A 10,231-nucleotide genomic window follows, 5' to 3' on the forward strand; every position below is an offset into this window, starting at 1 on the left:
TGCCAGACATTGAAGGACATGAAAACTTAGTGTTCTGGGGCTGAAGCTAAGGCAGCCATAGGGCAATTACTTTGCGACAACATGAACTGAGGGATAAGCAGAGAGAGCTGATCTTCAGCACGAAGCAGGATAACTAGAGACAATGGGGAAAAGATAGCTCGATTTTCAATTCTGGAGAACAGCCGTTGTTCCTAAAAGCTTCCCAGTTGTAGCTCTAGCTCTTGGCCAGCCCTGGCCGTGTTGCTGCCACTGCTCTGTCTCAGAGGTTACACTGAGTCTTTATAGTATTTTCCACTCTTTTTCTTTTTTTTTTTTTTTTTTTTTGGGTACGGGGGCATCCACTCTTTTTCTTAACTTACTATGCGAATCTCTGTTTCTTGCCACCAAAAGAGCTTTGCCTAAGTCAACAGCCTTTTTCTAATTTATAGTAATGTGTAAATGCCAGTTTTGCCAGTGGTATTCCGTAGGAGACACTAAGCTCTTCGGTTGTATGCTTTGAAGGACAGGGCCCTTATCTTACCAATTATTTATAGGTCATAGCACAGTGCAGAATATAGAGTAAGTGCTCCCCCAAGCTGTGCTTAATTAAATGAACAAGGGGGGCTTAAATGAAAATTTGGTATATCTGCACCACCCATTTTGTGATTTGCCCAATTATTCTTGATACCAGTGGATTGTTTTCATATTTTTTTACTTGTTTCTTTACATTTGTAGACTGTACAATTGACTTCTGCCAGCCTAGCTCTAAAGTGTTTATGTCATTAAATCACACATGAGGGGGAGCTTGTGTTCTCATTTAACTTTCAATCCAGACATTTATAAGGGCTCTGAAAAACAAAGAACCCTCTAGGCTACTGTAATGTTCATGGTCTTTTCCTACCTTGCAAGTTTTCATAGATACCTTATTTGGAGTTTGTTATAGGTCAGATGAACTGAATGGATGAGATTTTCTTTCTCCCAGAGTAAGAGGCCATTATCTTCCATAGAGGATTCAGTCAGTAACAACCAGAATGCCCCCTCCCCTTTCCTTTTTAGTTGAATAAATCACGGTCATGACAGTTCATCCATTTTTCCTTTGATCCTGACCTTCGTTGAATCATACTGTACTGTTCTCCACAAATAGTGATTTTTCTGCACCTAGGGGTGGAAATAGTGGCCATAGGGAAGGGGAGGAAAGTAGGCAAGGTCAAGGGAAGAGGGGATAGTATTGAATTTTACTTCTTGAAATATAAAGAATTGCTGGAGAAGAGCAATGGAGATTAATGGAGGGACACTTTGCAATTAAGAAATCAATTTTTTTTCACTTTTTCTCTGCTCTCAAACAGTTATTGTAATCATCTGTCTTTACCATTGATATGTTTGCGACGTAGGCATTAACATTGATATATCAATGTTAGACAAGGTGAAAGTTGTCTGCTAACTTGTGTTTAATGAGTTCTGAGTCATTTTTTTCATGAAAACCACAAAATCAAAGACAAAATTCTGGAGCTGGAAGAACTTCAGGAATTACATAATAATTATTCATTTTGTCATGAATATTAATATTTGTTTCAATTCCATCTTATTCAAACATTTCATTTCATTTTGTACATGAGAAATACAAGGCTTCATGATGAAATAACATTAATTGAAAGTTAGTGGCTAAACCCAGATCTTCTGACTCAATGCCTTCCCCGGTACATGACAATAACATTTCATCAGATTTTTTGATGTTTATTTGTGATGACTAGTATACATATTTCTATGTTTACCTGAGTGTATAACATTAAATATCCTTCACTCTTGGAATTTGTTCCTCTAGGGATGAATTCAATGCTCTGAAATCAATCTATAAATTAATTCTGCTAGTTGGCATATTCATACATAATGGGCACTAACTCTGGTTTCTAGAAGAAGAAATCTGGTTGAAAAATAATTTTGTGAAAGTTGAATAATGTATGATTAGAGAATTTTGCCTGTACTCTTCCTTTCCTGCTTTCTGTCATTATAAGTAAGTTTTCTTGGTTAAAGAAAAATAAGTGAGAATAAATATTTAGAAAAAAGTCTGACCTAACTTAAACTTCAAAGTTTATTTATTTCAAAGATATGAATTTGACATTCATCCTAGGCAAAATCTTGACTGTATATTTAAAGGACTATGAATATTTAAGGAATAACTACTAGGATATCACATGAATTTTCTAAGACATTTGGAAGAAGTCACATCCAACTAAACTCATGTCCCTCTTTCATGGGCTTACCTTATTGAATAGTCAAGAGTATATAACAGGTAGATGACAAACATTTAGAGGCGTTTGCAAAGCATTTGATAAGTTTTCTTATGAGATTTTAGTGAAAGAGATTAGAAAATATGGACTAGATTTAAAACAAATAGATTTGAAAAGAGTTGAATAATTTTATTCAAAATTGTTCAAGTAATAATAATCTTGTAGCTATCATTTACTGAGCACTTACTATGTGCCAGGCATTGTACTAAATATATCTGTTATCTCCTTTAATATTTAATGTGATATTTCATGTAACCTATGAGAGATATATTCTGATTTTACAGACGAGGAAACTGCAGGTTAGGGAGTAAGTAAACTTTTCCAAAGTTACTCAACAAGCAAAAAGTGATGCCAATATATGAACATAAGTTGTTTGACTCCTTACTACTAGATTAACATAATATTAGTGGAAGAGCCTAGTTTAGTTCAGTTGAATTATTCTTCTTGAATGAAATATGGAGGGCATACCCCACTGATGTAATTATAATATCATATAATTTTATTGATATTAAATTATAAATCATTTTTATTTCTTATACTTTTGCTTGATTTATTCCATTAGTAACATTTTATTGGGCACTTAGGCTTTGAATGACAGAATCAGGATCTAGAATGATATTGTAAATTGGTATTATGAAGTTGAAATGAACAAGATACAATTTAACAAACATAAATGTAAGAACTACTGGCTCTTGGGTCCAAGAAAGCAAAGTTAAGAATGCCTGAGAGAAACAATGTATGTTGCTTAGCATATGTGAGACTCTGATTCATAATAAAAATATATATTTGTTTTTTGTCCCTAGCACAGAGCTCCTAAAACCCTTGGAATTTCTTAAGCAGTGAGAGCAATCAAGGTGTCTTTTGTTATGTTAACGAGGTAACTTTGGTAAGCTCCTAGGTAACCCCCAGAGGGGCGAGATGGTTGCCAGGAGAACCAAGCAAGTGATTAGAGGGTTAGAACTTTCAATCCTATTCTGAATTCCTGGGAGGGAGAGAGGTTGGAGATTGAATCAATTGCCAATGGCCAGTGATTTAATCAATCATGCCTATGTAATGATACCTTCATAAAACCTCAAAAAAATGGAGTCCATAGAGCTTCCAACTGGTGAACATGCAGAGATTCTGGGAGAGTGGACTGCTGGGAGAGGGCATGGAGACATAGCCCCCCTTCTTACATACCTTGCCCTGTGCATCTTTTCCATCTGGCTGTTCTGGAGTGATATCCAGTAAACTGGCGATCTAGTAAGTAGTGTTCTTTCTGAGTTCTGTGAATCACTTTAGTAATTAATTCAAGCTGAAGAGGGGGTTGTGGGAACCTCTGATTTACAGCCAGTCAGAAGCCGGAAGTGGGGGCAGTCTTGTGGGACTGAGTCCTTACCCTGTGAGGCCTGAGGCTATCTCCAGGTAGATAGTGTCAGAATTAATTACTTGGTCAGAGCTAATGGCTTGATGGTGTGGAAAAAAAACCACACACACACTGGAGCATGTGTGAAAAAGACTTTGGGGTTTTGGTTTATAGTCAGTTCCAAGAGAGGCAACGCTTTGATGTGGGAGCTCAGAGAACTTCTGTGATCACAAGAGTATTAATAGGCGAACGTCCCTGGTGGCGCAGTGGTTAAGAATCCGCCTGCCAATGCAGGGGACACGGGTTCGATCCCTGGTTTGGGAAGATCCCACATGCCGTGGAGCAACTAAGCCTGAGCGCCACAAGAGCCACAACTACTGAGCCCACATGCCACAACTACTGAAGCCCGTGCGCCTAGAGCCCATGCTCTGCAACAAGAGAAGCCACCGCCATGAGAAGCCCATGCAACACAACGAAGAGTAGCCCCCACTCACCACAACTAGAGAAAGCCAGCGCGCAGCAACGAAGACCCAACACAGCCAAAAATAAATTAAAAAACCAAACCAAACCAAAAAAACCCCAAGAGTATTTATAGAACAATGAAGGGGGCAGTGCCAGACTGTTTTCCATTGATTGCATTGAACACTTCTGGAATTTTTAGTTCTAGGTGCTATAAAGTATATGGACATGTGTGCATATGAAATTACTAAAAGGGCTGAAATCCTGTCAGAGAGAAAATAAATGAGGAATGTTTTGGTGGGGGAGAATAGCATTATAGCTATCTTTAAATACTGAGATCTTCCAAGTGGAATGTGGCCAGATACTGGTATACTAAGGAGAGGGTTTGGGCCTATGGATGATAACAAAAAGTTTTTTGTTTTAACAGGAGGAAAACATTTTTGATAGTGCCATTTCAGGATGGCATGGGCTGCCCCATTAGGAGGTGGATATTTAGCCGTAGAGGCATTCAAGCAGACACAAAATAGCAAATGTCAGAATTTTGATCAACAAATACAAATTATCTCCTTCCTAAGAGAACTCTAAATTATGTGGTAAGTCTATAACTTTGGATACAGAGGGCTGAAGATGCCAAATAATGTTACAGATAGTCTCAAAGGCAGCCAGGGCAGACCTACTTCTATTGATATTTCTATGCTGTTCAACCTACTTAATTTGCTGGTGCAAAATATTTTGCATATGTGAAAATAGGGCTTTACAAATATTTGCCCAGAATAACTGTGGCTTGCTCTAATAACGAGTTCCTAGACTTCATAGAAATTTAGTAGAGAAAACAAAGTAGTCAATCTGGTATAAAACATATTGAAAAATATGGCTGTGTGCCATATGATATCATTTTATATGTGGAATCTAAAAAATGATACAAATGAACTTATTTACAAAACAGAAACAGACTCACAGACATAGAAAACAAACTTGTGGTTACCAAAGGGGATGGGGGAGACAAATTAGTAGTTTGGGATTAACATATAAACACTACCACATATAAAATATGTAAACAAGGACATACTGTATAGCACAGGGAACTATACTCAATATCTTGTAATACCTATAATGGAAAAGAATCTGAAAAAGAATATCCTATCTATTTATCTACCTATCTATCTATCTGAGTCACTTTGCTGTACACTTGAAACTAACACAACATTGTAAATTAACTATATTTCAATTTAAAAAATCATTAAGAAAAAAAAGAAAAATATGGACTTCCTTGGTGGCACAGTGGTTAAGAATCAGCCTGCCAATGCAGGGTACACAGGTTCGAGCCCTGGTCCAGGAAGATCCCACATGCCGCGGAGCAACGAAGCCCATGCGCCACAACTACTGAGCCTGTGCTCTAGAGCCTGCGAGCCACAACTACTGAGCCTGTGCTCTAGAGCCTGCGAGCCACAACTACTGAGCCCACGTGCCACAACTACTGAATCCCGCACACCTAGAGCCTGTGCTCTGCAACAAGAGAAGCCACCACAATGAGAAGCCACCACAATGAGAAGCCCGTGCATGCAACAAAGAGTAGCCCCTGCTCGCCGCAACTAGAGAAAGCCCACGTGCAGCAACAAAGACCCAATGCAGCCAAAAATAAATAAATTAATTAGTTAAATTAAAAAAAAAAGAAAAATATGACTATGTGCCACATCTCTCCCAATCCCCGTCTGGTCCCTTCTTATTATTAATTTATTTTTGTTTGTTTAATTAAAACGAATTAGAATCAGTAAACAGCATTTGCACAGGAACTTCTGGGAATCACAGCTGTCCTTCTTTTTATTTATTAGACAGTCATATAACCTGCAGTGTATCCATCTGCTAAAAGTCATGTTTTCATGGTGTTTTGAATCAGAGGATGGTTGCTCTCCCCTGCAGTTTGATCCTCCTCTTCAGGGAGCACACATTACAGTCATGCTTTTTTAGAGAAAAAGTATCAAAAAGCGGTTTGTCTTGTGACTTTTTGACTTCTCCGCATCCCCTTCCAGCCACAATCTTCTCCCTCCTTCCAGACTCTGGGACTTGAATGTATAATTGCAGCCCGTTGTCTGCAGCGTAATTATAGCCTCATTGACTTGTTGCACAGCAGGATGACAAGAGTGCTGGCTGTCAGACAGGGTCAGAGGTCAGCCATTACGCCACGGATTGCAGGCAGCAGCCTCATCAGGATTCTCGGGAAGTCTCTTCTCAGCCGTGGGACGGGTCTGCAGCTGCCTGTGTGCCTCAGCAGATGACTCTTTGCATGAAAACCCGGACTGTTTTCAAGACACAACATCCCAAGATGCCATTTGACTTCTTGTTTTCTTATTAAAGACATAACAACCATTCTGAAGTGAAAGAAGCTCTTTTCTTGTGCTTTTCATATAAATTTCAAGCAGAATCTGTACATAGCCAGCATTAAGATATTACATCTATTTTCCTTCATACAGTTAAGATTTTAAAATAATATTTAAAAAGAAAGTTAAATCAGGAGGCTACGTTAGGATGGAAACTGCTATGTACTAAATAGGAAAATAACTTGGACACAAACAAATGAATTGTATTCAGACTGAAAATCCTATAGATCCTGTAAATAAAGGATCATAAAATCATGATGTAAGAAAATAAAAAGCACATCATATGTCAGTTAACCTAATCTTACAGGTGATAAAAGAATATTCCTTAAACAACATTTCTTATGTTTCATCTAGTCTGGATTTAAGTCTCTGATGGAATGCAAACTCAGATATATTTTTAGAGAAGGAATGTTTTAATATTACTGAAAGATCGTTCAATCCCATTTTAAAATATTTGAAATATTTCACATAACTGATATTTTCAAAACTTTAAACAGACATACTGATCTAACTCATGGTAATTTCAATGAATAAATCTGACAGAACATATAATTGAGAATTTGCTCATCGAGTTTGCAGATTATACTAAACTAAGTGACAATGTTAATGTCTGAGAAGCCAGGATAACATATAACACAACCTTGAAAAAAATGTTTAATCTAAAAAAGAGGACATTTAGTAAGGTGGATGGGGGACAATAAAGTTTAAACACAAACATAATGGGGGTGGGGAAATAACCCAGTAAATTTTGTTGTTAATGCACTAAATAAGAGGTGTGAATAAAATACTTTTATGAAACATGCTGAAGTGATATCAGGATTCAGTAAATGTGTTAGACATCAGGAAGCATTCCAACTATTCTATTTTTACAAAAAGAGACTATTGTATTTCATTTCTATGACTTCATTTCATTATATTATTCATGTCAGGGAGCTGTAGTGACCTCATTTAGTCAGAGTTTAGAGCAGCATTTTAAACCTTAGAAAGCCAGCAGGTCATCAGAGAAAAGTCATTTTTAGGTTTACCAGGCTGAGGTGCAAACATAGAAATCAGGATATGGTATAACACTGAGTTATATACAGGAAGTGAGAGCAGTAAGAAACCTAAGGCAGGCTGAGTTAGATGGCCGCAGCAGGGTCAGAGACAGAGGAAGTAAGAATCAGGCTGTCAAACCAGAGGTGTGAGCACCAGGGGTCACAGTGAGTGTGTGGGAAGCCCCAGTCCAGTTCTCTGCCTGCAACAGGGATGTATGAGACATAGACAATTCCAAAGATCTGGTTGTACGACCTCCTTCACCTCCTTCACCTGATCTTTCTGGTTAATGCTAAGAGAACTACCACCATTACATATATCCATCATAACAATAAAAGTCTCCTTTATGAGGGCTTACTGTGTGCCAGGACATAGGATAGGGATTCATTTATTCATTCATTCCTTTATTCTATAAATATATATTGAGCCTAGAATGTGCCTGGTACTGTGATAGTATTAGGATTCAATGGTGAGTAAAACAACATGGTCCTCAATCTCATAGCAAGGGTGAGACAGATATTAATCATATGGTGTATATAACCTAAATAAATATAAATATACGTATAATTAAAAGATGTGATAAGTGCTATTAACAATAGAAAAGGACACCTAGGAGACCTGGGGCCCTGCCTTGCTCTGAGAAAGTGCTGCAATGTGAATGATGAGTGGAAAGAGCTAGAGAAAGAGGAGAGGATGGGTACTCTGGACAGAGAACAGTTCTTAGAGGATGTGAGAGCCAGTGAGGTATCTGGAAGAATTCCACAAAGAAGACTGGGTATGTGGAAAGAGGCCAGATCACACAGGACCTAGCAGAGTATCTCAAGGAATGACAGGAAACTGTTGAAGGCTTTCAAGTACTGATATAACATGATCCAATTTTTCTTATGATAACCCTGGCTACAGTGTGAAGAATGGGTTGGAACGAAGACACAAACTAGCTAAGGAGTCAGTGGCTTGGCTCATCATGAGAAAGATAGGGAATAATTTACGCAGCGCTTGCAACCTAGTAGGATCCTCATTTTACAGAGGAATAATAGAGGCTTGGAGAGGTTAATTTCCAAAGTCACTCACTTACAGTTTAATCTTTCTAGTTACATAACTCATTGAAGCAAGATTCATACAAATGTAGAATTGGAACTTAGATCCTATGTAAATTAATTCATTGATTCATTCAAATATTTGTTGAGTGGCTGTTCTAGACACATATTGAAAAAGTCCCTCTTCTAATAAAGCTTTTTAGTGGATGAAAATGGTAATGGATTAACAAACTAGCTACCTAAATGTCAGTGATACAATGATAGCAATAAAACAAGGTCATGTGATAGGCAATGATGGAATGGTTCCTTTTGTTCAGTGGTAGCGAGAAAGGCTTCCTAAAACCAGAAAATGAAGCCAGCCTGAAAGAGGGCAACAGAAAGAGCCTTTCAGGCACAGGGGATTACTGAGACAAAGACCATGAGATGGGGACAAGCATGACATATTTGAGGGACAAAAAGAACCTCAGGGTGGCTAGAGTATCAGGGAGAGTGGTACAGGATGTTTGAGGAGATCATCGGGGTCCAGGTTCCAAAGGACCTTGTAAGTGTGGGGTTTAGATTTTATTCCAATTGAATGAGAAGCTTTGGGAAGGTTATTAAAGAAAACAAGGTAAAGAAGACAGGAGATGATTCCAGTTTTAAATGATCACTGCAGCTGCCATGAGGAGGGTAGATTGTAGGGGGCAACACTGGATGCTGGGAATGTCATCAGGAAGCTGCCTCATATGCCTCCCAGGTGAGAGATGATGGGGGCACTGACTAGGTGGCAGCGCAGTGGAATCGGAAACAAGTGGATGTTTGAAGACTTCTTTATTATGGAAAATTTCAAATATATACAAAATTAGAGAAAATGGTAAAGTAAAATCTGATATATCCATGACTCACAGTTAACCATTATCAACTCATTGCCAATTTTGTTTCTTCTATACCTCATCAACTTCTTTAGATTTTCTTGCAGCAAATAGTATGCCATTTCATCCATAAATATTAAAATATGAATCTCTGTTGTCTGCAAATAGTAGACAAGGGTTTATATTTTGAACAGAATACTAATTTATACTTAAAAGTGAACAATAATTAATTCCTAATGTTATCAAATGTCCCTATCAGTGTTCAAATTTCTTTGTCTTATGATTTTTTTTCAAAGTTTGTTTGAGTCAAGGTCCTCATGTTCATATATTGCATTTGGCTGATGTGTCTTCTCTCTCTCTCTCTGTCTCCCTCCCTCCCTCTCTCTCTCTCTCTCTCTCTCTCTCTCATGCATTATAATGGTGTCATTTTACATGTTCCTCTATCCCCTGTATTTTTTGAAAACTGGCATATAGAGTGAGAATTTTAATTGGATTAAAGTTTGATTTTTTTCTTTCCTTAGGCAAGTGTACTTCCCTCAGGAGGCATATAACATCTGATTGTCTCTTGATGCTAGCAATTGCTGATAATTACTTTAACTAATTAGTGGTGCAAAACAGTGGTAATATTGATATAATTCTATTATTCAGAAGTAGATTGTTTTAAAAAAATTTTAAAGATAGTGTGAACAAGATCACTGATGGAATTCTGATAAAAGGGTGAGAAAGAGAGAAATTGGGAATGACTCCTAGGCTTTCGGCTTGAAAAATTAGATTTGAGAGTATTGCCAATTACTGACTTGGGGAAGGCTGAGATAACAGGTTTGGGATATGTGAAGAATGAAAAGTGAAGGATTACATAGCT

This window comes from Neophocaena asiaeorientalis, unplaced genomic scaffold (genome assembly GCF_003031525.2).
Source record: "Neophocaena asiaeorientalis asiaeorientalis breed wild unplaced genomic scaffold, Neophocaena_asiaeorientalis_V1.1 scaffold158, whole genome shotgun sequence".
Classification (NCBI taxonomy): Eukaryota; Metazoa; Chordata; class Mammalia; order Artiodactyla; family Phocoenidae; genus Neophocaena; species Neophocaena asiaeorientalis.